The sequence below is a fragment of the Malaclemys terrapin genome, chromosome 22, assembly GCF_027887155.1.
Source record: "Malaclemys terrapin pileata isolate rMalTer1 chromosome 22, rMalTer1.hap1, whole genome shotgun sequence".
In the NCBI taxonomy this organism is placed as follows: domain Eukaryota; kingdom Metazoa; phylum Chordata; order Testudines; family Emydidae; genus Malaclemys; species Malaclemys terrapin.
The window spans coordinates 1,304,205-1,328,392 of record NC_071526.1 but is presented as its reverse complement, the minus strand read 5'-3'; the positions used below and the strand labels follow the sequence as shown (position 1 = coordinate 1,328,392).

Here is a 24,188-nt window from a genome sequence, read left to right as displayed (position 1 = left end):
CAGACTAGATCAGTGGTTCCCAAACTTTAACAACCCGTGAACCCCTTTCACTAAAATGTCAAGTCTCGTGAACCCCCTCTTAAAAATGAATATTTCTAGGGATTTTTTCCTTTACCTGATTATAAATTATGAAAGCAGTGATCTTGGAGATATAAAAATTGTTTTTGTGACATGCTTATTACACACTATTTATTAATTATTATTTATCATTACAGTATTTTTATTACATTATTGAAAACGGCTACACTCTTCCAAGATCTCACTTTCGTAGCTTGTATCACTTTGAATAAGCCTATTATAAGACAAGGCTCCTATGTTTCATCAAGGAGTATCAGATGTGAAACAGCATGAAGGTATTTAAGAAGCCAACTCAGAGTTCCTCCTAGACAAGCATTCAGGTCTTGAGCAGTCCAGGCAAACAACGCACATTACAATAAAGCATAAACTTGTTCTTCATCATAATTTTAAAAACAATACTAGCTCCCTATTTAATTTTAAAAACAGCAAAAAATGTCCACCTCCCTTTCCATTTCTTATAAGGAGTCTTGAAGGTTAAATCTCAGTGTGATAGATCTGCTTGCTTTGATCTGCTTAGTTCTTGGAAGTCCAAGAGCTCCGGGCTGCTGGCCCCATGCTGCCCAGAGTCCCTAGGGACAGCTCTGTCCGCCATTAGGGAATTCCCCCTTCCCCCCCCCCCCCCCCCGAGAACCCCCTGTAACATTTCGCGAACCCCCAGGGGTTCACAAACCCCAGTTCGGGAACCACTGGACTAGATGATTACAATGGTCCCTTCTGACCTTTAAAGTCTGAGTCTTGTTAAAAATGCATCTCCCTACCTAACTGGGTGAGAGAACTCTAAATGCAGATAGGATACACCATTGAGCAGAGAGATTAACATAATTTCTTTTTTGAATTAAATGTTTCACTTTAAAAAAAAAATTATTTGTACAATTCAAATTGACTAAAATTTGCTTAATGATATCTAGCAGGTGCTCATCAGAGTGTAACTATCTGTTTTAGCATTTTTTTTTTCAGCTCTGTCATATTATGCTGCATTCAGCAGAACATCTTAGAATTCTGAATAACAGATTTTGCTGCAATACTGCATCTTCATGACATGCTGCAACTGGACCTGTCCTGCTCTGTTTTCACATTAACTCTTAATGCTGTAAATTGTTTTCATGCATACATTCTGAATCCTAAAACTGAGAAGTAATAAGTGGTTTCCTTGACTGGATATGTTGAAAAACATACCATACAGTTTCTAAAGCCAAGAAGATACTGCAGAGACTGAAAGCCTGAGTCGATCATCTGATTCCATTGCAGCACTTTCAGCTGGCTCGTGTTGTGAGGTCTCTGTGCCTCATGTGGGTGTGTAATGGGTTACCTTAAAGAGAAAATATGATGAAACTGCTTCAAGGACTTGTTGGTACATGTGATACATTAGTGAAACATATCGGAGGAGAAAGGAGATTCCTGAACTAGTATTTGGAGCAGAACTGAAAAATCGTTCATTCCCTGTGTCATGTGAATCATTTGGAAATATCTGTTTCAAAGTGGAGGAAAAACTGTCCTCCGCTTTAAAACTAAATAACCTTAATGTAGCATTAATATCAAGAATTTAAACGGTAGATACGGGAGCCTAATACAAAGGTCCCCATAGCAAAGTTAACTCAGCCACATGGCATCTTTGTGTGTAGTATTTTGGAATACAGTTCATGCTGTGAAATGCAGAGAATGCCTTAGTCTGGGTGCAACATGGGAAACTGAATGTTTCTGTTGGAAGTTTGTCTTTAAAATGTCTCAGCTTTTATGCATTTAGAGTTGCAGCCTTAATACTGCCTTCATGTAGTTTGTGCATTGGGCAGGGAGGTTCAGCTTGGAGTGAAGCATCTTCAGTATCTGGGTGTAGCAAAGCGAGACTCCTGCTGGTTATCCTGGGAATTAGCTCTCCAGCATACAGAGTGCCTCCTACTGTCCAGTGTCTCGCCTGCCTTAGGGCCCCTCCCCCCGTGTCCCTCCCAGACCCCTTTTCCTCTGGGTTCTGCCCCCAGCAGTAACCCACAGTCTGGGTCTCCCCAACCCTCTATCCCCACCTTGCCGCAGTGGGGACTGCCAGTCGTCATCTAGCCCCTGCTCACTGGGGCAAACTGCAGTCTGTAAACCACTCATCACTGGCAAGGGTTTTTTTTGGACCTGCTGCCTTTCCCTGCAGCCCAGTACCTCTCTCTTTAGGCCTCGAACGAGGCCTGCAGCCTGGGGAGTTGCCAGGCTGGAGCTCCCCAGCTCCTCTTGCCTTTTCCCAGCACTACTCTACCTCTGGTACCCTGCTCCCAGGCTGCTATGTCCTTCTCTCACCACCACTAGAGAGAGACTGCCTTAGCTCCTGGCTCACAGCCCTTTTATAGGGCTAGCTGGGGCCTGATTGGGGCATGGCCCCAGCTGTGTCTGCTTCCCCAATCAGCCTAGCCTTTTCTCTCAGGAGCGGGATAACTGCCCTGCTACAATGGGGAAAATACCCTAAACACAGATATTCTGCAGGAGAGAAGACCTCAAGCCAGATCAGCACTGCTGGGGACAAACCGCAAAGGTGGCCAAAGGGAATGAAAGCTATGAGGGTCTGTCCGAGGGGGGGGGGGGGGGTAAGATTTGCTGTCCCATGGAGAGGGTGAGGGTTGTGGCCCTCTTAACCCTTGGATGCCCAGTCTCCCCATGACATGGACAGGAAATTTATTCACCAGAACCTGTGTATCTAACAGAGATGCAGAGCTATCCAGCAGACCCTGGAACACTAGCTCCAGAGATCTGTCCTCCCTGGCTGCCTGGCACCACTGCCAGAGTTTCCCCTGCCCACTAGTGCCCTTGGGAATCCCACTGAAGGGGAGTGCCACAGAGTGGAAGGGCTGGTGAAGAGACAATACAGAACACATTTATTCTGGTAGTGTCTAAGGACCAACCAAGAATGGGGACACATTGTGCTAGACTCTGTAAAAACACCATCTGCCCTGCCCTTTCCCCTATGGTGTTTCTGTTACTTGTGAAGGCATTCTGCACCAACAAATTAAAAATTGTGTGCACAGTATTTTAAAATTCTGCAAATTTTATTTATCAAGTAAATGTGGAGGCTGAAGCACGGCATTGGGGAACACAGGCCACTGACTATAGAGGTAGGAGATTATTGTGCAGCTCCCCCCTCCCACCCCCAGGACATGGACTCAGCGCAAGGATCAGGCCTGCCTCAGAAACACCCCTGGGCCCTGCCCCTCTGTGTTAGGTGCACCAGGTGTGGTCAGGCAGGCTAAGCAAGGCAGGATCCAAGTGTGGAGGAGCTTAATGTGAGGGGCTCTAGGTGTGGGTTGAGAGGGTTTGGTGTGGGCAATGTGGATGCGGACAGCTCAGTGGGGGAATCTGGGTGTGGGGTGGGGCTCTGGATGCACAAGGACTGGTTGGTGAGTTCTAGGTGCAACGGTAATGGGACTCTGCAAGGGGGTCCAGATGCTGGGGGATTGGGGCTCAGTGGGGATCCAGGTGCAGGTGGTTGGGGCTCAGTGGGGATCTGGGTGTGGGTGGCTTGTTGGGGTGGTCCAGGTGGAGTGGGGTTCATGGGGGGGGGGGGGGTTCTGAGTGTGGGAGGGTGAGGCTTGGCAGGAGGATCTAGGAATGAGGGGGTCTAGATGCAAGGGAGTTGGGTGGATGGAGGAGCAGCTCGCTGTAGAGGGATCCCTCCCCCTGCAACTGAGGAGCGATGGGTGCAGGAATGTGGTGGTGGGGGGTTTGCAGAGCTACCTGCAGCTGGGGGAGAAATCTGGTGGTGGGTCTGACCCAGTCCTGGTTGCAGTGCAAGGGAGGAGGAAGTCCTATCCTCCTCAGCCCAGCCAAGACTAGCAGCTGAGCCTGGCACAGCGTTGGAACCATGTCACGGAATCACCGGGGCCGATGCTCTGGAACTACTCCGTGTGAAACCAGACAGGACTCTGGGGGAGCCTCCTCTCTCTGAGCATACTGTCTCCAGGCCAAGAAGCTTACACAGCTTCAACCTTCCTGGATCTGACCTCCAGAGCATTCAGCATCCCCTTCCTCACCATGTGCTTCCAGCAGTGAGTCCACCCATTCGGTGCTTCTGGGGAAGCCAGAAGGCCCTGCACCCTAACTCTGCAGTGACTCTCAGCCAGCATAAAACGGAACGTTTATTAGTTGACAGGAACACAGCAAAGAACAAAACTTCTTAGTCCCTGATTTCTGTGCTTTCAGCAAAGTCCATCTTGGGGGGACCCCAGGGCCAGACACCCTGGACTCCTCCCTTCCCAGTCCCCCCGCCCCCCCCCCAGCAGACTGCCCTGGACTCCGCTGCCTGGCCTCTGACATGCCCGTTGCTCCTTCTCTGGTCTTTGTCCTGCTTCCTGGGCCAAGAGTCACCTGGTTGCATTCCCCCTCCTGGTTCTCAAGTTACAAAGGGCATTGTCCATCGCCTACATGCAGGCAGTTGGCGTAGCCTCAACTGCTCCTGAGGGTCTCAGACAAAGTCACACGCCCTTATTCCCACCACCTTGGCATTAGTGCAGCACACAGGGAAACTGAGGCACACACAGTATTCGTGCAAAACAATAAAACTAACATAGGTTCAACAGACTCACATACAACATAACAAGGGAAAATCCCCACTTTGTCACCAGGCATCAGCCAGGTCTTCCCCAGTCCCGCCCCCTGCCCCACAGTGATTTATCTCTGCCGGCTGCCCCGGACACTTGAAACATACTGCTGGGGAGGGTTGCATGACCACTCTTGTGGCTTCCCTTTGCTTCCTTGGCAGAAATTCATTTTTCTGCGGGGAAGCAAAGAAATCTTCTGGGGACATAAATTCTGGACATGCACAGAGGCGCAGAATTCCCCCAGGAGTACTCTGTGGGTCACACACAGGAAGGTGAGCTCTGTGTTCACAGAGATCTCAAATACAACTTGCAAACTCTGCCAGAAGAAATAAGAACTACTTACCGTCCCATAGTCCGAGCTAAATGAAGACCCCACCTCTTGGCTTCCCCACAGCAGTTCCTTCATTCTCGGGGATTCATTAAAAGCCACCAAAACCCCTTCACCTGCCTCTCTCTGGCCAGAAAGGACAAGTGAGAGTTAGGAGGCATTCACAGTAACATTTTCAAAAGCACATATGTGACTTAGGTGCCTACGTCACATTTTCCAAAGAGATTCTCTCAATGGGACAAGGTTCCTAAATGCCTTTAGTGGCTCCTAAGGCCAAATTTTCAAAGATATGTAGGTGCCTAACTCCCATTGAAATCAAAGCCCCTTTTGAATATAGGACATAGGCACCTTAGTCACCTCAGTGCTTTTGAAAATGTTCACTCAGACCCTAGGGTGATGAAGCCCACACAAGTATCTAGGTAGGTAGATTGATACTGTGAATCTGACATGAATGTTGAAAGACACCCAGAAAGTTAGTGGACAAGAAACTAGACATGAGGAGCATGATGCAGAATATCAGCACAATAATGTGTATACAGCTTTGGCCTGCAGAGACCTGGGGGTAAATTACTTCTCCATGACACTCAGGTGAGTCTGCAGCTGCAGTGTTGTACTCACTTCTGAGCCCTTCATTACCAGAAATGTGTAGACTAATTAGAGGGAGTTCAAGGGAAAGCAACACAGATGATTAAGGACTGGCCTAAGAGGAAAGGCTACTGTATAAATGAAATACACCCAGATTGACAAAATGACACCTGAGCAAGAGCAGAGCCCAAGTGTGGCAATGTTGACATGGTCAGTTCTGTTTTACTTGGGAGATCCCTGCCCTACCTGCTCCTCCTTCATCCACTAAAATGCACAGCCCCAAATTCACAGAGATAGTGTTTTGGGGCTTCCTAGAGTTGGCAGTGGGGAAGACTTGTTCTGGTTGACTTCATTCTCTTACCACCAAGAAAAGTTAGGCCAAAGACCTGGGTTTCACATTCTTTCCCCCTCTGTGGGCAGAAGCAGAGGAGTGGGGGAGATGGTCTGGGCCAACCAGAGCATAGGAAAGTCAATGTTTCCCTCCTGTGAGATGCTCTTCAGACAGCCCAAGAGGGAAAGGCCAAGTGAAATGAAGAGGTGATGTCCAGCCCTACCTGGAAAAGCACTTTAGAGGGAGACCCTTGCTCAGCTGCTGTTTTATGGTTTGCACTCTCCAGAGCTTAGAAGGGTCTATAAGAAGCTGGATGGTCCCATTTCTTTGCTCTGTTGATTCTGTCCTTCATTTAGGATTAGATTCTAAATATCAGTAATTGCCAATGAAGCAACATGACTCTCTCTGCTTGACTTACTCACTTGTGTATTAGCAGAAATGTGCCTACCTGTGAGGCAATCCCCTAAGGCCAGCAGGGGGAGCTCACCCATTGTCTCTGAGAGCCCATGTGTATTTAAAAAAAGTTAGTTGCATAGTGGTGGATTTAAAAAAGCAAATGAAGAATGTGCTATAGAATTTCTTTTTGTTTGGTGGGAGGTTTTTTGAAGGATTGTGCTGGGGAATCAGTTTCTGTGTCAATGAGAAGCTGAAACTTGGAGCTAGGCTTTTACTGGATGTACTGTGTGTTTATGAATACGCAGGTCACCTTTACCTCTTACAGCACTGACCCCTTGCAGTGAGAATTCTAAGGATGTTAAGCAGCTTGGCCAGCCTCTGATTCTCCCCAGAGTTGTGTCTCTTTGTAACCATTAGAGCACATGTTCAGATCACATCTCTTGGCCTCTGTACACCAGACTGCACCGGGGTTTCTGAAGTCTGGGAGCTTTAAAAATACATATCTGGGGAGTCATGCCTGCTCTCCTGGGGCCTGATCCAGTGCCCATCAAAGTTAATGGGAGTCTTTCCACTGAACCAATGGCAGCAGGATCTGTCCCCTGGTTGAGGGATGGGATGCCAGGCATCTCTCTATCCCTTTCTTTTCCAGTGTCTAGAAGCTTCTGAGACCAGACTCCAGCTCCCTAGGTCACTCCCTGGCCCCTGTGCTCCTCACTGGGAGGCAGTATGCAGTCTGCCGTCTGGTTGCTCTCAGCCCAGTTAGAAAGGGGTATCCAGTTCAGATTTTGTCTGTAGCTCTATCAAATGTACACTTTTTGGTGTGCACATGCTCAGGGCCCATGTGTTCCAGCACCAGTTCCACAGCAAGCACCCTTAAAGTCTATGGTAAATCAATAAATTCTCCCACAAACCCCCTACACTCCACTGCAATGTTATCTATACTGTCTGCAGAAAGTGTCGTCCATCCCCATCCCTCTTCTGACATACACAGCTGTGGCCCAGAGATGAAAATACTCTTTGACTGGCCATTAATCAGTGATTCTTTTTAACAATAATTATCTTTGAGAAGGGGCATTTTTATTATGCTCTCCAGGTGGCGCAGCTCCCACGGTGTTGTCCAAGCAACCTCCTTTCCCTCATGTCTGCTTGCAACGGAGGAGAGGAGCCTGTACCCAGCTACAGCAATTCATCTCCCTGGCTTTCCATGCTGTTCCTCAGGCAACCCAACCCGCACTTCTCGTTCCCTCTGCTCCCTGAGCATAAGAACATAAGAGCAGCCATACTGGGTCAGACCAAAGATCCATCTAACCCAGTATCCTGTCTTCCGACAGTGGCCAATGCCAGGTGCCCCAGAGGAATTGAATAGAACAGGTAATCAACAAGTGATCCATTCCGCATCGCCCATTCCCAGCTTCTGGTAAACAGAGGCTAGGGACACCCAGGATGCAAGTGGGACTCTAGCTCCCTGACCCCTTGCTGTGAGGTTCCATACAGCGGGGTGGGCTGGCCGCCGCTTCCAGCAGCTCCCATTGGCCTGGAGCAGTGAACCGTGGCCAGTGGGAGCCGCGATCGGCCGGACCTGCGGACGGGGCAGGTAAACAAACCGGCTTGGCTCACCAGGGGCTTTCCTTACACAAGCGGCATCCCAAGTTTGGGAAACACTGCCCTAGAAAATTAAATGCAAAACATTAATGGTAAAAATTTCAGAAGTACCTAAGTGATTTAGCAGCCTAAGTCACATCTTCAGAAGTGATTTAGGCTTTAGGCTTTGTCTACACTAGCACTATTGTCGATAAAACTTTTGTTGGTCAGAGGTGTGAAAAAAACACCCCCCAACTGGCAGAATTTTCACCGATAGAAGCATAGGTGTTGACAGCGCTATGTCAGCGGAGACGCTCTCCTGCCAACATAGCTACTGCCACTTGTTAGAGGTAACTTAATTATGCTGGCGGGAGAGCTCTCTCCTGTCTGCATAGAGCGGCTACACGGGAGACCTTAGAGCGGCACAGCTGCAGTGGTACACCTGTGCCTCTGTAAGGTCCGTAGTATAGACATAGCCTAAGGCTTGGTCTACACTACTGTGGGGGGTCGACCTAAGATACGCAACTTCAGCTACGTGAATAGCGTAGCTGAAGTTGCATATTTTAGGTCAACTTACCTGGCTGTGAGGACAGCGGTAAGTTGACCGCTGCCGCGCCGCCGTTGACTCCACTGCCGCCTCTTGCTGCGGTGGATTTCCGGAGTCGACGGCAGAGCGAACAGGGATCATTTTTTATCGCGTCTTCACTAGAAGTGATAAGTCGATCCCCAATAGATCGATTGCTACCCGCCGATCCGGCGGGTAGTGAAGACGTGCCCTCAGTCACATTGGCTTTCAGTTGCCAATGAAGAAACAACTCAAATATTTTGAAGCCCCAGCTCAGGAGCCTAGCATTGTTTCCATAAGAGAAGTTGAGATGCCATAAGGAAGTCCAAGGAACATAATTAATGTGTAGGATGCTGGGAGCTAAAGGACAGAGTCCCAAGAGCATGTAAATGAATGCCAAGTCTCAGTGTTACTTGCTGTGCATTACCAAGTCAGTCTTTGTTTACCTGCATGAATTGTCATGAAACAGTATACTTGAGGTCCACCTAGTTCAAATGACTTCACTGTGAAATCACAGGGGTCATTTAGCTGGTGTGTTGCATAGCTGTGAGTCAGTGTCTCATGTAAGTGGGTGCGGTATCTGCCATTCCTGCTTACCTGAAAGGCAGGGTTTCCTGATTTGGTAATCATGCCTCATCTTGTCAGTCTTCTGTGCAATTGTCACATTAGCTTCTCCTGAGTTGTGGTGCAGCCAGAAGCTTGCTCAGTGCTGGACGTGGGCTGACAAAGGTTGGAGTTGCTTATTGCAGAACCCCAAGGAACCCCCTTGAAAGAGCTTCAGAGCTATTGACAGGTTCTTGATCGATTTGCTAAAACCCACAGGGTCTTGCTTTAAAACAAAACTCTAGAATAAGGATTTCTTGAAATGCAACTGGAGCAAGTTAGAGCCATTGGTGCAGAGGCATGCAAGGAGCCTTCTTGATTTGATCAAATAGTCTATTTTCATCTGTAGCAACTGAACAATGGTATCAGTTCAGTGGAGTCCTGCAGGGATGCTGTAAGGTAAACTACCTAAAGCTTCAATTCCAGGAGAGTTTCAAATGACTGACAACTTCCTTCTAATCTTTTGGTACCAGCAATGTTAACCTCTTATGTCCCTCTGCTGGCTGCCTTAAGCAATGCTGCTTATTAGTGCTCTGCTTTCTGATGAATGTTTTTCTGTAACAGCCTCTGAGCCTGCAATTGTCTCGTACACAATTGGGTTCACACAGAATGCAGAGTCAGCACTTATATAACACTGCAGGCTTGCATGGTGGTCTAGAGCAGTGGTCACCAAACTTTTTTGATCACGCACCCCTATCAGTAAAAATTTTTTGAGCCCGCACCCCCAATATGTATATTTGCAAAAAGAAGAACAGGAGTACTTGTGGCACCTTAGAGACTAACAAATTTATTAGAGCATAAGCTTTCGTGGACTACAGCCCACTTCTTCGGATGCATATAGAATGGAACATATATTGAGGAGATATATATACACACATACAGAGAGCATAAACAGGTGGGAATTGTCTTACCAACTCTGAGAGGCCAATTAATTAAGAGAAAAAAAACTTTTGAAGTGATAATCAAGCTAGCCCAGTACAGACAGCTAATAAGCTATGGTCACATCAATACCACCCTATACCGGAAACCTACTGACCGCTACACTTACCTACATGCCTCCAGCTTCCATCCAGGACACACCACACGATCCATTGTCTACAGCCAAGCTCTAAGATATAACCGCATTTGCTCCAATCCCTCGGATAGAGACAAGCACCTACAAGATCTCTATCAAGCATTCTTAAAACTACAATACCCACCTGCTGAAGTGAAAAAACAGATTGACAGAGCCAGACGAGTACCCAGAAGTCACCTCCTACAAGACAGGCCCAACAAAGAAAATAACAGAACACCACTAGCTGTCACCTTCAGCCCCCAACTAAAACCTCTCCAGCGCATCATCAGAGATCTACAACCTATCCTGAAAGATGATCCTTTACTCTCACAGATCTTGGGAGACAGACCTGTCCTCGCTTACAGACAACCCCCCAACCTAAAGCAAATACTCACCAGCAACCACACATCACTGAACAAAACCACTAACCCAGGAACCTATCCTTGTAACAAACCCCGATGCCAACTCTGTCCACATATCTGTTCAAGTGACATCATCATAGGACCTAATCACATCAGCCATACCATCAGGGGCTCGTTCACCTGCACATCTACCAATGTGATATATGCCATCATGTGCCAGCAATGCCCCTCTGCCATGTACATTGGCCAAACCGGACAGTCTCTACGCAAAAGAATTAATGGACACAAATCTGACATCAGGAATCAAAATACTCAAAAACCAGTGGGAGAACACTTTAACCTGTCTGGTCATTCAGTGACAGACCTGCGGGTGGCTATATTACAACAGAAAAACTTCAAAAACAGACTCCAAAGAGAGACTGCTGAGCTGGAATTGATATGCAAACTAGACACAATCAACTCCGGTTTGAATAAGGACTGGGAATGGCTGAGCCATTACAAACATTGACTCTATCTCCCCTTGTAAGTACTCTCACACTTATTATCAAACTGTCTGTACTGGGCTAGCTTGATTATCACTTCAAAAGTTTTTTTTTCTCTTAATTAATTGGCCTCTCAGAGTTGGTAAGACAACTCCCACCTGTTTATGCTCTCTGTATGTGTGTATATATATCTCCTCAATATATGTTCCATTCTATGCATCCGAAGAAGTGGGCTGTAGTCCACGAAAGCTTATGCTCTAATAAATTTGTTAGTCTCTAAGGTGCCACAAGTACTCCTGTTCTTCTTTTTGTGGATACAGACTAACACTGCTGTTACTCTGAAATATGTATATTTGTTTATATATGAATTATATTAATATACTACTGTACTAATCTATTATGTACATTATAAAACATACACAAAAAATAGAAAATAAAAAGGGATGAGATAAAGATGAAATAAACAATATTTTTAATTTTTTTTTTTTAATTTTGTTTATTAACGGTACAAAAAACCTTTTTACTCTCACAAAATTTTTTTTATTATTAATAATATTTTTTTAGTGAGAGCAATGTGATTGAATATGCTTCATTATTTCTGAAAAATCTTGGTTTAACATTTTGTGATACCGCGATTTGAAGGTCTGGATTAGGGTTAGGGTGCGGAAAGGCACTCAGGATGGGGTGCGGAGTCTGGGAGGGAGTTAGGGTGCGGGAGGGCGCTCAGGGTGGGGGTGCGGGGTCTGGGAGGGAGTTAGGGTGCGGGAGGGCGCTCAGGGTGGGGGTGCGGGGTCTGGGAGGGAGTTAGGGTGCGGGAGGGCGCTCAGGGTGGGGGTGCGGGGTCTGGGAGGGAGTTAGGGTGCGGGAGGGCGCTGAGGGCCGGGGCAGGCAGGAGGTGCAGAGCACTTACCTGGAGCAGCTGCTGTTTGGTGCAAGGGGTGTGCAGGTGGCTCTGCGCAGCACGGCACTGCCCCCATGGCCGGGATTCTGGGAGCTCCACCCTGCGCCCTCCCCCCCGGCAGGCAGGGCCACCCAGAACGCAGGGGCTGCAGGGCCCTGGGGTAAGGGGGCCCCAGGGACCTGGCCTACAGCTCTAAAGCCCCTTTCGGAATGCAGCCTTGCGAGCACAGGCCGGAGGACTCAGGAGGAGCAGGGGCAGCCGTGCAGCCAGCGGCCGAAAAGAAGCGGCACTTTCCCCTTCAAAGCACCGCTTCTCTCCGGCCGGCTTTGAAGGGGAAAGTGCCGCTTCTTTCCAGCCGCTGGCTGTGTGGCTGCCCCTGCTCCTCCATGGGCCGGAGGACTCGGGGCCGCATTCCAAAAGGGGCTTTAGAGCTGCAGGCCAGGGGCCCCGGGGCCACCTTAGCCCAGGGCCCTGCAGCCCCTAAAGCCCCTGTGTTCTGGGTGGCCCTGCCTGCTGGGGGGGGGGCAAGCTTACCCGCTCGCTCCCTCCCTCCCTCCTCCGGCCGCCCCCCCCCCTTTTTTCTTCCGGCGGCGCTCATCCCGCAGCACCCCCCAATGGATTGTCTTGCGCACCCCACTTTGGAGACCACTGGTCTGGAAGCAAATGTAAAGACACAGGCCTTGCCCCACGTTGCTTACAGTCCAAACTGAGATGAAGACTCAGTCGCCTGCTTCTGCACAGCAGGTGTCAATAGTGGGTTTAGCACCAGCAGCCTGACCCAGCTTCCATTCCAGTCAATGGGAGCCTTTCCATTGATTTCAAGGGGAGCTTCGTTGGGCCTCAGTTCAGCTGCACACATTTTAGCTGCAAGTGCAGCCCAGGACAGACTGTGTTTAGCACCATTGCGGAAAACCATGGTTAAAGTCTGCTGGGAGCAAATCCCTGCCATAGCTTGCTGAAATGGTGCTGTACCCCATTTGGCCAGGTCTACTCTCGACACTAAGCACATGCAAATGAGCCAGCACTGAGTCCTTCTTAGTATTGGGCGATGTTTCTGGCATAGGCCAGGCCAACAAAAGGTCACAGAGGGTAAGATGGGCTGGGAGGACAGTGATGTACAAAGAAGGGGTTCTGCCTCTTGGTGGTGCATTTTCCTATGAAGAGTGGGGGGCAGAAGGTTGCTGCTTGGATTTCTGGTTATTACATGTTTCTGTGTTTGAAAAACGAATGGCATATTTTTCATTGGTGGATTAACAATTATAATGAGTGCCTGCAAAAGAAGAATTAAAATTGTATTTATGCCTCTTTTTATGGTGGATAAAGTCCAGTAAGAACTTGTAGTAGTGCTGGTTTGTGGAAGTTTTGTTTGTCTCCTTGTTTTTACCTTAGCAGTATCAAGAATGGCACATTGAGTCATGTTGAGTCTTCTGGGTTTGTGGGAGGACTTGCTGGGAGTCTCAGAGACTTGGCCAGCAACCTCTCTCAGCCTTTATGAGAAGTAGTGATGTTGAATTTTAACAGATGTATTTTCTCCTAAGTGTGTACAGGCATTTGAGTTAAATATGTATAAAACAAATGGAAAACAAGTTTTGAAAAAGACAGATTAAAAATTCTTTCCCATCTCAATTAATCATGTTTCTTTTCCTAAGGACTGTCATGTCATTAGCCAGCAGCTCTCCAGTGGCCCATCGAGCTTTCCAACATAGACAAGAGCTGGATTTCTAATGTTAAAAGAAAGCAGTGAAGAATACTTCAAAAATCCTTTTGGGCCTCATTTTTGTGTCATAAGCAACACAGGGTATTGAGCGGCAGAATTCGGAATGAACTGGAGAAGTGTGAGGTCAGAGAACAGAAGGTACAGGCAATCCTTGACTTTACGACGTTCGACTTACAATGAACGGCACTTACAATGCTTCTGAATTGACACCCTGATTCGACTTACGACAATTGGTTTCAACTTTACAATGCTCGGTCCCTCAAAGGGGTGGACTGCAGTTCCGAGTTACGATGTTTTGACTTACAACGCAATTTTCAGGAACCATTTGTTCCATAAGTCCAAGACTGCCTGTATACAGTACTGAAGCCAGGAATAGATAAATACTTGACCATCATATGCTCTTTACTTGTGTTTGGTAGAAAGTGGTGGATTAGTGCTTGGACATGACTAGAACAGATTGGGAAAATTAGCTCTTCTGTCGGGGGGAGCAGCCTTCCAAATAGAAACTGCTCAGCTTTGTGATTTCCTTTAACAGTTGGCATAGTTCCCTGTTGCATTCAAAAGATACTCATTGTAGGGTGGAGATACTAGGTTTGATTGGTAAACAATATTTGTAGGCATTGCACACGTTAAATAACAGGACACCTGCTCAGAGAGAGAAGAGGACAGAGGCAAAACTCTGGTGATGTGTTCCGAGGTTATGAGTTCAGAGCTGTGTATAGTCAGGGGTATGAGAGCAGAGTAGGTAGTGGGAGCTTCTCTCTGTGTGGCTAGGAGAGAAATGATCTCTTTCCTTTCCTGGGCTGCAGGGTTAATCCATTTCGCCAAAGCCTTGGAAATATCCCTTGTAAATACAGACTCTGCAAGTGTGAACCTAGCATCTATTCTTCAGGATCTGCCTCAGGAGAGGAGCAGACTGAGCTCCCTTCCTCTCTCCCTGGGACTATGCAGTGTATATTTTGGAAAGAGGCTTGAGAAGTCAAGTCAGGTGTAACACTTCCACTTCTTGCCTGGAGCCTGGTGGGAAATGGGGCCAACCCATTGGCTCCTCTGATTCTGTCATGCTCCCTGTTACACATACAGTGGCTTTGTCCCTCCAGAGAGGAACCTGGTGCCTGAGGGGGTCTCACAAGCTGATAGGATCCTGGTAGAATCATAGAATGATAGAATATCAGGGGTTGGAAGGGACTTCAGGAGGTCATCTAGTCCAACCCCCTGCTCAAAGTAGGACCAATCCTGTTGTGAGGCACTCCAGCTGCCATTAGCCATATTACTGTGTAGTTAGTGCCGCATGTTCTCTTTCCCCCTGTATCTCAGACCCCTCCCTTTACCTGTGTGTGTATCTGGCACTATTCACTTTGTCTTCCTGGATATCAAATCCCATTAGGTTTGTCATTTTCCTAAATAGCTGTCAGAAATTGTTTTTTTGCTTCCACTCTGTAGCAGCCCCATCTGATCACAGTTGCATTGCAACAGTTAAGAACATACGAACGGCCATACTGGATCAGACAGATCAGTGGTCCATCTAGCCCAGTATCCTGTCTTCCGACAGTAGTCAATGCCAGGTGCTTCAGCAGGACTGAACAGAACAGGGCATTTGTCAAGTGATCCATCATCCCCTGTCATCCAGCCCCAGCTTCTGGCAACAGAGGTAAGAGCAACCAGAGTTGTGTCTCTGACCATCTTGGCTAATAGCCACTGATGCACCTCCTCCATGAAATTATCTAATTCTTTTCTGAACCCACAGTTAGTAGTTTGGTGATTTCAGCTTTGAGTTCCTTCAGAACTTCTGGGTGAATATCATCTGGTCCCGATGACTTATTACTGTTTAATTTATCAATTTGTTCCAAACCTTCTCTATTGACATCTCAGCCTGGGACAGTTCCTCAGATTTGTCACCTAAAAATAATGATTCAGGTATGGGAATTTCCCTCAGATCCTCTGCAGTAAAGACCAATGCAAAGAATTCATTTAGCTTTTCTGCAACACCTTGTCTTTCTTGAGTGCTCCGTTAGCACCTCGATCGTCCAATGGCTCCACTGATTGATTGGAAGGCTTTCTGCTTTTGATCTTAAAAAAATGTTGCTGTTAATTTGCATGTCTTTTGCTAATTGCTCTTGACATTTTTTTTTTGGCCTACCTGATTATACTTTTACACTTGACTTGATGGAGTTTATGCTCCTTTCTATTTTCCTCAGTAGGATTTGACTTCCAATTTTTAAAGGATGCCTTTTTGCCTCTAACCACTTCTTTTTCTCCACTGTTTAACCATAGTGGCATTTTTTGGTCCTTGTACTGTTTTTTTGTTTTTTGTTTTTAATTATTTGGGGTATACTTTTAGTTTGAGCTTCTGTTATGGTGTTTTTAAATAGTTTCCATGCAGCTTGCAAGTATTTCACTTTTGTGACTGTTTCTTTTAATTTCCATTTAACTGCCCTCCTCATATTTTTGCAGTTCCTCTTTCTGAAATTAAATGCTACTGTGGTGGTCTTCTTTGGTATTTTCTCCCGTACATGGATTTTACATTTAATTAGATTACAGTCACTATTATTAAACAGTTCTGCTATAGTCACTTCTTGGACCAGATTCTGCCCTCTGCTTAGGCCTGAATCAAGAATTGTCCCTCCCCTGGGCTCCAGGACTAGCTGCTCAAAGAGGCAGTTGTTAATGGTGTCTAGAAATTTTATCTCTGCATCCCATCCTGAGGTGACATGTTCCCAGTCAATATGGGGATAGTTGAAACCTTCCATTGTTATTGGGTTTTCTGTTTTTGTAGCCTCTCTTATCTCTCTGAGCATTTCACAGGTCAGGTGTTTGGTAGTATAATTCATTCCTGCTGCTATACTTTTCTTTGTGCCATGGGTTCTGCTTCTTTATGGCAGGTAGGTACACGACCTTTCCCTTGGAACAGAGAGCAGGATTGGCCAAGCTCCAAGGCAACCCTCCCCAGCCCCTATGCACAGTCACAGAGAACTAACTGTGTCGGATACACCATTTGAATGGTCCCTGTTTAGTGACAAGGCAAAGGCAAACACCAGTCCCTACCAGTCTGTCCTGGTAATGTCTTATGACCCCAAATCTGCCCATCAGCCTAACCCTGTACATGCTGGGGAGCATAACTGTCATGATAGATTCTTACATTTCCAGACCAGAACGGACCGTTGTGATCATCTACTCTGACAACTGTACGGAGACCTGCCCAAAATAATTCTTACAGCAGAGCTTCTCGAAAAGTATCTAATCATGATGTAAAAATTGTCAATGATGGAGAATCTGTCATGACCCCTAGTAAATTACAGCCCATTTACACTTGGAAAGCATCATGCTGTCCAAACAATTTTCCATGCGTGTGTGTGTGAGACACAGAGAGAGAGAGAGAGAGATAGTGAATGAATCACAGGAATGTGGAGTCTGCCAGATCCTCGGGGAACTGTGAATTAGAAATATCAGTTACCTGGGGGTTAGGTGGGTGGGGAGCAGCGGCAAAGCACCTACGTTTATCACATTTAAATTTCAAGGATTATTTTTTATTTCCAGGATTGTCCACATTCTCCTTATACTGTTTGGCTCAAATAGAACATCACCCAAGTCATTGTGGTTTCTTCTGGGAGAGGCAGCATGGTCTTGTTGATTGAAAGATGGGCTGGGAGTCCTTTCCAAGCTCTGCCATTGGCTCACTGTTACTTTGGATGGGTCACTTCACCTTTCTGTGCCTCAGTTTCCCCCTCTCTAAAATGACTTAGACTTCTTTGGAAAGCCCTGTGAGTTGATGAGAAGCTGGATATGAGTCGACAGTGTGCCCTTGTTGCCAAGAAGGCTAACGGCGTTTTGGGCTGTATAAGTAGGGGCATTGCCAGCAGATCGAGGGATGTGATCGTTCCCCTCTATTGGACATTGGTGAGGTCTCATCTGGAGTACTGTGTCCAGTTTTGGGCCTCACACTACTGGAATGGGTTACCTAGGGAGGGTGGTGGAATCTCCTTCCTTAGAGGTTTTTAAAGTCAGGCTTGACAAAGCCCTGGCTAGGATGATTTAGTAGGGGATTGGCCCTGCTTTGAGCAGGGGCTAGATGACCTCCTGAGGTCCTTTCCAACCCTGATAATCTATGATTCTATGAAAGGTGTTGTGTAAGTACAAAGTATTATATACAGCAGGCAGCATTCCGGTAGCCTACTTTTCCCCAGACTCTATATCCTAGCTGTTCAGAGCCAAGACCTTCTATATCTTTGGCCAGTGTAGTGTGCATATGCTTATGAAACGAGGGTGTGTGAAACTGGATGCAATGGTCCAGGTGGCTGTGCCTCATAGCCTTCTCCAGTGGCACAGGCCAGGCAAAAAGGTCCGTGATGGTTGCAGTGGCAGCCTCTGACACTCAGGAGAGCCTGGATTGGTGGAGATGGCTGTCATAGGCCACAGGGAGGGACTAGTGGTAGCAAATTCTGCTGCCTCTGTTGTTAATGAAAATGTCAGAGAAGCTGATGTTGCTCTCACCCCAGGTTGTGAGGGCCTGGGGGAGAGGCTGCTGGTGGCCTCTACAGGGTGATTTGACCACATGCAGGAGCTTTTAGGGCCTAAGTATCCTGATGAGAAGCTCAAGAAAGACAACAATGAATAACAAAACAAGACATATTTGCATAGCATCAAAGAAGAAGGGCTCCCCATTTTTGAGTCCCTCAACTTAAAAACACTGAGTTGGAAATGGTCCAGAGACGGGCATCAGAGGTGCTTCTACAGCTGGGTAGGGCTGGCAGTTCCCACAATATGATCTTTGATTACAAAAGCTAGGCCATAATTGTCCACAAAGAGGCTTCTTGCATCTTCCTCTTTTGCTGGCCACTGTCAGGGACAGGACACTGGAGTCTGATCCAGTCTATGGTCCCTGAATGGTGAATTTGTATGCAGCTTAGTAATCAAATTAAAAACTGCTATTGCTCCCTGAAGGTTGAACTGTAAAACCCTCTAAAGCCAAGAACTGCAACTAGATTTTAATATAATCTTAACTTCCCACTTGTGCATATATGGTATAGTACAGTCTTTAATTATGAGAACACAAGTTCTTATACACAGGTATCCAAAGGGTGCAGGTAAAAATGTGAAATAGTATGGTGTCAGAGTGTTGCCAAGCATGCCTGCAGATGATCAAAGTTACAGTTGAGAAGTCAGCTAGGGTTTTAAATTTCTGGGTTTTGTACATTTAACTATATAACCTTAATGTTGCATTAAACTGGGGGTACTGGGAGGGGTTCTTTTGCATTTAATTGATAGTTTGCCTGCTTTGCTTCCTGAGGTTTGAGTTACAGCCTGACTTTGCACTAGTGAGTTTAGTGAGGGAGAAAACTACTCACCTTCCTCATGGTCTTTTCCAGGTGAAGAGGCCTGTTATATGCCTGATGCCTTTCTCCATAGACTGCCAAAAGCCCCTAAAAATCATTCCCAAATTGAGGACAGGGAACTAAATGCCAAAGTACCGGGTCCTAGTGTGGTTAATAATCCCCCCTCCGTGCTCTTGCCTCTAAACTTAACCCAAAGACTCTCAAGAGAGAGTTAGGCTGGAGTCCCTTAGGACTTCACTAGAAACACCCCCACTGGATGATGATTCCTCATTAACGGTTACATTTTAAACCAGTTTTTAATACATTTAAAATGTGCTGCACTGAGTCTTTTATATTATGCCTCTATCATATCTCCTCTTAGTTGTTTCTTTTCTAAACTGAACAAACCCAGATTTTTTAATCTCTCCTCATATGGAAGCTATTCTATACCTCAAACCTTTTTTTGTTTCCTTTCTAGGCAGCTTTTCCAATTCTATTATGTCTTGTTTTGATATGGTGTGACCAGAACTGCACACAGTATTTGAGGTGTGGATGTACCATGGATTTAAACAATGGCATTATGATATTTTCTGTCTTATTATATATCCCTTTCCTAATGGGATTTAATAGAACAGACATTTTCTTATCTTTTTTGACTGCCACTACACAACTAACAAAATCATCCAAAGCCCAAGATTTGGTGGTGATGGGGGACTTCAACTATCCGGATATATGTTGGGAAAATAACACAGCGGGGCACAGACTATCCAACAAATTCTTGGACTGCATTGGAGACAACTTTTTATTTCAGAAGGTTGAAAAAGCTACTAGGGGGGAAGCTGTTCTAGACTTGATTTTAACAAATAGGGAGGAACTCGTTGAGAATGTGAAAGTAGAAGGCAGCCTGGGTGAAAGTGATCATGAAATCATAGAGTTTGCAATTCTAAGGAAGGGTAGAAGGGAGAACAGCAAAATAGAGACAATGGATTTCAGGAAGGCAGATTTTGGGAAGCTCAGAGCTGATAGGTAAGGTCCCATGGGAATCAAGACTGAGGGGAAAAACAACTGAGGAGAGTTGGCAGTTTTTCAAAGGGACACTATTAAGGGCCCAAAAGCAAGCTATTCCGCTGGTTAGGAAAAATAGAAAATGTGGCAAAAGACCACCTTGGCTAAACCACGAGATCTTGCACGATCTAAAAAATAAAAAGGAGTCATATAAAAAATGGAAACTAGGACAGATTACAAAGGATGAATATAGGCAAACAACACAGGAATGCAGGGGCAAGATTAGAAAGGCAAAGGCACAAAATGAGCTCAAACTAGCTACGGGAATAAAAGGAAACAAGAAGACTTTTTATCAATACATTAGAAGCAAGAGGAAGACCAAAGACAGGGTAGGCCCACTGCTTAGTGAAGAGGGAGAAACAGTACCAGGAAACTTGGAAATGGCAGAGATGCTTAATGACTTCTTTGTTTCGGTCTTCACCGAGAAGTCTGAAGGAATGCCTAACATAGTGAATACTAATGGGAAGGGGGTAGGTTTAGCGGATAAAATAAAAAAAGAACAAGTTAAAAATCACTTAGAAAAGTTAGATGCCTGCAAGTCACCCGGGCCTGATGAAATGCATCCTAGAATACTCAAGGAGCTAATAGAGGAGGTATCTGAGCCTCTAGCTATTATCTTTGGAAAGTCATGGGAGACGGGAGGGATTCCAGAAGACTGGAAAAGGGCAAATATAGTGCCCATCTATAAAAAGGGAAATAAAAACAACCCAGGTAACTACAGACCAGTTAGTTTAACTTCTGTGCCAGGGAAGATAATGGAGCAAGTAATTAAGGAAATCATCTGCCAACACTTGGAAGGTGGTAAGGTGATAGGGAACAGCCAGCATGGATTTGTGAAGAACAGATCATGTCAAACCAATCTGATAGCTTTCTTTGATAGGATAACGAGCCTTGTGGATAAGGGTGAAGCGGTGGATGTGGTATACCTAGACTTTAGTAAGGCATTTGATACGGTCTCGCATGATATTCTTATCGATAAACTAGGCAAATACAAATTAGATGGGGCTACTATAAGGTGGGTGCATAACTGGCTGGATAACCGTACTCAGAGAGTCGTTATTAATGGTTCCCAATCCTGCTGGAAAGGCGTAACGAGTGGGGTACCGCAGGGGTCTGTTTTGGGACCGGCTCTGTTCAATATCTTCATCAACGACTTAGATATTGGCATAGAAAGTACGCTTATTAAGTTTGCGGATGATACCAAACTGGGAGGGATTGCAACTACTTTGGAGGACAGGGTCATAATTCAAAATGATCTGGACAAATTGGAGAAATGGTCTGAGTTAAACAGGATGAAGTTTAACAAAGACAAATGCAAAGTGCTCCACTTAGGAAGGAAAAATCAATTTCACACATACAGAATGGGAAAAGACTGTCTAGGAAGGAGTACGGCAGAAAGGGATCTAGGGGTTATAGTGGACCACAAGCTAAATATGAGTCAACAGTGTGATGCTGTTGCAAAAAAAGCAAACATGATTCTGGGATGCATTAACAGGTGTGTTGTGAGCAAGACACGAGAAGTCATTCTTCCGCTCTACTCTGCTCTGGTTAGGCCTCAGCTGGAGTATTGTGTCCAGTTCTGGGCGCCGCATTTTAAAAAAGATGTGGAGAAATTGGAAAGGGTCCAAAGAAGAGCAACAAGAATGATTAAAGGTCTTGAGAACATGACCTATGAAGGAAGGCTGAAAGAACTGGGTTTGTTTAGTTTGGAAAAGAGAAGACTGAGAGGGGACATGATAGCAGTTTTCAGGTATCTAAAAGGGTGTCATAAGGAGGAGGGAGAGAACTTGTTCACCTTAGCCTCTAAGGATAGAACCAGAAACAATGGGTTTAAACTGCAGCAAGGGAGGTCTAGGTTGGACATTAGGAAAAAGTTCCTAACTGTCAGGGTGGTTAAACACTGGAACAAATTGCCTAGGGAGGTTGTGGAATCTCCGTCTCTGGAGATATTTAAGAGTAGGTTAGATAAATGTCTATTAGGGATGGTCTAGACAGTATTTGGTCCTGCCATGCGGGCAGGGGACTGGACTCGATGACCTCTCGAGGTCCCTTCCAGTCCTATAATCTATGAATCTATGAATCTTTCTTGAGTGGTAACAGCTAATTTAGACCCCATCATTTTGTATGTATTGTTGGAATTATGTTTTCCAATGTGCATTACTTTGCATTTACCAGCATTGATTTTCATCTCTCATTTGCTTGCCCAGTCACGCAGTTTTGTGAGATCCCTTTGTAACTCCTCCAGTCAGTTTTAGACTTAACTATCTTGAGAAATTTAGTATGGTCTGAAAACTTTACTACTTCCCTGTTTACCACCTTTACCAGGTCATTTATGAATACGTTAAACAGCATAGATCCTTGGGGGACCCTACTATTTATCTCTTTCCATTGTGAAAACTGATCACTTATTCATACCCTTTGTTTCTGTCTTGTAACCAGTTAGTAATCCTTTTATACCATGGCTGCTTAGTTTGCAGTTTGTTTATCTTTAGTTAATGCTGTTAACATCCTCCTTAGTTATTGTTGGGGTTGGATGATGGAAGGGTTTTTAAGCTAGTTAAATAAAATCTAGTGCTCAGAAGTTGAAGCTGGACACATACAAATTAAGTATAGGACATAATTTTTTAGGCAGCGAAGGTTAAAAATCAACATAAATCAAAAGAGGGCATTCTTAATCCAAAATCCACACACAGATTTGCACTGGAATAACTAACCGTGTGAATTACAACTGATTGAGTCATTTGGGTTCCAGTTTGTGTGTAGACAAGCCTTCAGGCAGACGTCTTTGTATTGGTTATACCTGGCTAATGTTTTGGAAGTTTTCTTCAGAACCAGAACAGCTTCAAGCCAAGATCCTCAAAGGTATTTAGATGCATAACTGCTGAAATCAATGGGAGTTATATGCCTAACTCATTTAGACCCTTTGTAAATTCCATTAGGTGCCTATCTGCATCTTTAGATGCCTAGACACCTTTATGTAAATCTGGTTCTAGCATATTTAATGAAAACTGAGATTCTGGAGAACAGTTGTCATGTCTCTCTGCAATGGCTGTGGAAGTACCTAGTTGTTCTGCACTTCGGAAAATGCTGCTGTAGCACAACCACAAGTTATTGGCTTTAATGCAAGAAGCATTGAGTAAAGTCCTCTGGTCTGTGCTATGCAGGAAGTTAGACCAGGAGATCCATTCTGATTTAGATGTCATTAAAATCCATGAAAAGAGGGACAATTTAGGGGGAATATCAGGAAAAGTTTACTGATATAGGCCTATGAGGCTGTAATCTCTTTCCTTTAAGACAAGACTGGACAAAGCACTAAAAAAAATCCTGTAGGAACTGGACTGGTCCCAGGGAACTAGATGACCCAGCAGGGCTTCTTCATCTAAAAAATCATTTTATTTTTTTGTTTTAAATTATAAAAAAAAATGGCTTTGTCCGCACCCTAGTGAAAGCAGTCTCCCATGTGCTCCTGTGCTGCATGGAGTGGGGAAGCAGCCACACCAGGAGGAGTTATGGATGAATCAACGGTGATACCTCCTCACCCCAACACGGAGTGTAGTTTAAAGCCACCCCAGCACTTCCCCTGGCAAATGCTTTGCAGATAAGAGAGCCTGGGAAGCTGCCCCTGACTGATGCAGAACTGCCTGAAGAGCTGCGGTGGCTTCACCAGAACCAGAGGAAACCCAACCAGAAACTAAACATTTTTCCTTGTGTTACGCTCCCTGAGGCGACCCCCATATTTCCCGAAAGGGCGCTCACTCAGGCAGCCCTGTCCCATGGAGAAATGTGTATATATATATATATATATCTCCTCAATATATGTTCCATTCTATATGCATCCGAAGAAGTGGGCTGTAGTCCACGAAAGCTTATGCTCTAATAAATTTGTTAGTCTCTAAGGTGCCACAAATACTCCTGTTCTTCTTTTTGCGGATACAGACTAACACGGCTGTTACTCTGAAACATTTCTTATGCTGGCTCCAGCCTGCATGTCAGAGCTGTGAGCAGGCACTGTTCAAATGTGCTAAATGGGATCCTAGTCACTGCCCACAAATGGTGTCCTGCAGGCAGGTTCAAGAGACAGCTGCTGCTGTTCCCTGGCAGGGGCTGGGGCTGGTCAAGGCACCCTGCAGTAGCGCAGTTCAGGTGCAGGACAGTCACTGATGTGGAATTGAATGTTAACCACAACTGCCAGTCACCTCTGCCTCAGAGCTCCTGGGTGCATTTCTGGGCAGCAGGGAGCCTCCCTTAGCCCATCGG

The 24,188-nt window shown here is 45.8% G+C and overlaps 1 protein-coding gene across 2 annotated transcripts in view; it reads left to right on the top strand.

Moving 5' to 3' along the window:
- LUZP1 (leucine zipper protein 1) overlaps positions 1 to 24,188 on the top strand; it is a 79,344-nt gene that overhangs the window by 7,680 nt on the left and 47,476 nt on the right. The window contains exon 1 of one of the 2 annotated variants that reach the window (XM_054011867.1): positions 15,180 to 15,205. The exons of the other annotated variant lie outside the window; for it this stretch is intronic. The gene's annotated coding sequence lies outside the window, so the exon portion shown is untranslated. Of the gene's footprint in view, positions 1 to 15,179; positions 15,206 to 24,188 lie in introns of those variants that run through there. 2 annotated transcript variants of the gene reach the window in all.